Genomic DNA, 5183 nt, shown 5'->3' with positions numbered 1-5183 from the left:
ACTCCAAGCAACTTTGTCTGTTGAAAACCTGAAGAACTGTGCCTTCAGAAGTCTTAGCAGTGGCAGGTATCCTAAAATATTGCGGATTTAAATGTGCTTAAACACCCCCAACCTAACCCTAACCTTGCTCCCCCCTCCTCCAAAAAAAGGGGAGGAAAGTCAATGCACTTTTCTAGGGCTTGGGGAGATTTTTTTTAAACATACTTACACTGATAGGGTTTGTTAGCTGGACTAACGTTTCAGATGCTTTAGAAATCAGTGTAAATATAGCCAAACATAACAACACACTCACCTGAGGATGAGGGAACAGTCTGCTTGAGGAATAAAAGTCAGGCAGATCTCAAATAAATTCCTACCCCAGAAAATGCTAAGAATTCAGTCTTTTTCTCCCTTTTCTCTATTTTCCTTTTGGTTTTGAGTGAGGAGGGATGTTGGGCACACTTTGCCTCTGCAGCAGAGCTGGCTCTCTGTGTCTGTTCAATGTTTCCTCCTGTTTGTTTCCACCCTGACGTGCAGAGCCCTGGAAATAGGTGTGCTAAATCAAGGCTGCCACATCCTCAGCAGGGTTTAAGAAATTATTCATTCCACATAGAAGCCTAGCAAGCAAATGCAGATGTGCCACATAAAGTACTTCCAAGGACAACATTGTCTGTATAATGTAGATTCTGATATTTTAGCCAGGTTATGGCATAATCACGCGAACTTGAAGTCATACATTGAACTGAGTGCAGGATTTTCTTTTCCTTCTTTTCCTTCACTCTGACCAATAAAGGTAAGAATTATATACCATAATTCTCTATTTTTTTTCCTTTGGAAGGATGGCGTTGGTAGTGTGAAATACAAACCTAACCAATTTCCTTCCATCCACCTCCCAGGGCCACACACTGAGATGTGCCAAATAAGAGACCTTACCATGGCAATAAGCCTCCTCGATTTATAAACAGCAGAATGTAGTCACCTTAGGAGTTAAGCTAACAAAGAGAAGTAACAGTCACTGCTACATTTCTGAACTTTAAGCAGTTAAATTTTACGGTAGAAGAATGAAAAAGAGAAGTCTGAGAACTCGAGTTAAACTTTTTTAAGTAAAACAGTGTTTCAAGAGAAACCTCAAAGTGCCCTCTCCTGACACCTGGCAGTAACTGCGGCTCTGAAACATCCTAAAGCCGCAGCACCTACTACCTGACTAAAAGGAAGTTCTTTTGACACACATTTTTTGTTAAGAAATTGTCTCTATTAGCTATAGAGCAAGGACATGAAACTGTTCAGATAATCTTACAGAATAAGAAGCATTGAAGTGATCTGTTAAAAATTATTTTAAAGTGTAATTAAACTGTTCATACTGTTTGGCTTTTTTTTTTTTTTTTTCCAAAAAAGGCATGTGCTTAAGATTCATTTAATTGTATTATCAGTATCACATAAAATTAATGTTATTAATCTGACACAGTATTGATGTAAATTTTCACTGCATTACTTATTGTTGATTATTATTGACATTCCTTTTTATAGACTCACCCTAGAAAGCAAAACATTTTTGGTTTTAGTTAACCAAACACAAAAAGTACAGTAAGTGAAAATTGCATTAGAAAAATAAACCTGAACCCTCTGTTTATTCCTGGGTTTGGTGTTGTAGGTTAAAACACACATTCCATTGTCCCACCTTTCCTAAGCACTTTCATCAGTGTAAGAGATGCAATATATTTCATTTTGTTTAATTACATATTTTGTTTCTATGGCAACTAGACAGAATCTAATCCATTTCTGTTCCTTCGTAAGCCTTTACATAGCAATTTCCTTTCAGAGTGTAGTAGCAAAAGATAATCCTCCTTTAGAACTCCTAGTACTGTTCTTTCCAAATATACCTTAATTAGTATGCATTAGGATTAAAACCAGTTGTAGTTGTGCTATAACTAAGAGAAACGGTGGAAAAAATCTAACAGGATCTAGACAGAAAATTCTAACTACCATTAAGTAACTTCAGCGTAAGTTTACTGCCACCTGCAGGTAGGTTTTCACTGTCACGGATCTCCAGAGCACGGGAGCATGGGGACGAAGCGAAAGCAAATTTCATGCTCGAACTCTGGCCAATTGATTCAGATTTATTTTACATATAGGAAAAGGAGAATGCACTAATCTTGCCCTGTTTAATGAAATAATACAGATTATTTTAATTTCTGTTGTTCTATTCCAGCTTGCTTCTATTTATGCAGATCGTGGTAATGTCTGAAGATTTTCCTTCTGAATTGACACTGTAATGAAGGACACACATTCTACTGCTGCTAACCACCTCTTGAACAGTGTGCTTTCTGTATTCTTCTATTTTTCAAAGGAATTACTATGTTCTAAAATTTAAGCCAGATTTTTAAAAAAATCTATCAAGTCATATCTTACAAAAATATCATGTCTGTGGTTAAAATACCTGTTCCAGGAAAATCTGGAGATTACTGCCTTATGAAATGGCCTCAGTCCTATACATTCATATTCTTTCATACAGAAAACCAAACTGAAAGAGCAACATTGACACTTGTAAATCTTACAAATATCAAACAAAGTTTACCTACAAGGCCTGTTTTTGAACCCATTACCACCTGAAACAATCCTAACTTACAAAATCATACAGTATTTTCTCCTGTCAGAAACTGATGTTGTCTCAGTGCCTAGGGCAACTAGGGCTAAATTACTCATCTTACCAATTTTTTTTAAATGTTAGTGCTTAAAGCACACTTCATGCCTTCATTTATTCTATTTACCCAACCAATCTTTATACTGCAGTAGGAATTTCTTCCTTTCAACATTGCATTCAGCACCACTCTTAACCTCGGGTCCTCTGCCTGCTAGTGAATCTGTCATTATTTCCAGCCTTCAAACCCTTCATGCCACATCCGGTAAAGCTAAATTTCTAGAAGTGAGGTCTGCAGGACTGCCAGCACACTGAAACAGGAGTCAACTCAAAACATCAATTTTCAGCTTTCCAGGCTGGTAGTTCCAGAAAAAAACAGCAATGAGTCTTAAATGGTGAGAGACACATCTGATCCATCACAACCATTTTCCATACAGGGAAACAAAAGCATACATAATGCCATCCAAGTACATTTAGGCTGGCAGGAAATATCAGGTTTACTGAATACATGCTGTGCCTTTGATTCAATTATAGACTGCAAATTCCATTCCAGAGGTAATATACTGGCTACCTGGTCTGAATTGCAGCAGTAACTGTGCCTCTGCCTGAGAATAGCATAGTAAAGAGCTTTCTTAGGAACAATCACATGCCCTCAGAATAGAGCTTCCTTTGCCACGTGTAAAAGGCTGTTTGGACAGGGCTGCCATCTGTCAATCTGTTATCATAGATTGATAGAAACGTTTGGGTTAAAAAGGACCTTGAAGATATCTAAGTTCCATCCCCTCTGCCATGGGCAACGATACCTTCCACTAGACCAGGTTGCTCAAAGCCTCATATGGATTAAAGCACTGAAGATTTCAGCTATTTAAATGCAAAGTATATTGAACACATAGTTTCTTTCTCCTTACCTCTCTCCCTTGTCCTCTAAAAAAGGAGGGGAAAAAAGGCTGTTCTTTCCCACAGTAATATTTGAAGAATTTCTCCAGGAGATGGGAAGCTGTATTAGCACATCTCTCTTTTGATAGAAATCTAAGCCTGTTTTTTTCTTTCTACTTATAAGAAAAAAAAAAAGAACAAAACCAAACAAAACCTCGCACAAAACAAACTGAACCTATTGTTGGAAGACAGCACAGGTTTTCAAAATGAATGAAAATTTCAGTACTTAATCATCTCTTACCGCTTGCTGGGGGTGGTGAACTACTTACGCAGGCCTTGGCTTACAAATATAGAGCAAGATATTCCTGGACTATAAATAGTCAATTTTTATAGTTTAAAAACAAACACACTACAACAAAGTGCCAAAATTCAAATGCATTTGGAAAGTTTAAGACCTGCTTATTATGAAATACCTAAGCTAAATTCCACATTATACTTACACAGTAAGTATTGTCAGGTTAGATCAATTGCATTCCAACTAAATATACCAGATACTTCACTGTGGGAAAGATGAGCAGATCAGTTTGCTGTGTTTACTAAAAACCAAAGCGCATCTCCTCTGAAACATAACTATTGATAGAGAAGCCTTTTCTACACATGTATAGAAAGTTACTTTTGTCACTAAGTGCCTCTTGTTCTTCATTTCCCTTTTCACGCACTATATATCACAGAATTCCTTTCAGCACTTTACAGATCTAAATCCAATTTGTAGGTTAAAGCAATGCTACCAAGGCTTGAAAAGTAATGGCATAAAAGATGAAACAGATGACAAGAGGCTAACAATGTCTGTACTTCAAAGGACTAAAATCTGTGGAAGACACCCCTTACATTTTATGTTGGATCAAGCAAAACATTAACTATTCAAATATTAAAAAGATACAAAGCATGTACCAAATGTTCACCTAATCATGAAACAACTAACCAGTTATAAAGAAAGACCAACCTTACAGCTTTCCCATCACATATGCAGAAATGGTTACATGTCAAAAAGGAAAGCTAAAGCTCAGTTTCCTGTACTTCTAGTAATGGAACAGGTAGGTCCCAGTTGCCTCATCACTAATCCATACTGCTATGATTATTACCTCTCATGTTGATATGAATTATGTTTATTCTGAATTAAGAAACCACACTCACTGAGTGTCAGTCCAAACTGCAGGGCCGTACAAAGCAAAGTTCTGCTTCGTACAAGATCAGATCAGCAAAAGCTGTAGGAATAATCAACCGCAGCTAGAGAGATGCAAAATACAGAAGAGGAAAAAGGAAAGGGGTAAATCACAAAAACAGTTTAGAGTGCCCAGTATGGCCTAAATACAAATGATTTCAAGCATGTCAACGGATATGAAATTCTTAACAGTGCTTATGTTCGATTTATAAATGTAACAGAATAAAGCTTCCATAAAGTACTTTGTAAAAGTTTGTAAAAACAAACAGAATCTATACAAACAAACTCTCAAAAATCAAAAGAAAAAAGTGAAGTCCAAAGTTTTTAAAAAGCTTTAGGCCTTCTGATTATTTAAAAATATTTCCCTGTGCCATTTGGTAGATCAACAATTCCAACAAGACTAGAAAATCAAAAAGCGAAACAACATAAAAGATGTTCACTACCACAGATCATTTATTTATACACTAA

The sequence above is a fragment of the Coloeus monedula genome (genome assembly GCF_965178545.1).
Source record: "Coloeus monedula genome assembly, chromosome: 6".
NCBI lineage: Eukaryota > Metazoa > Chordata > Aves > Passeriformes > Corvidae > Coloeus > Coloeus monedula.
Note: the sequence above shows the minus strand (reverse complement) of the source record.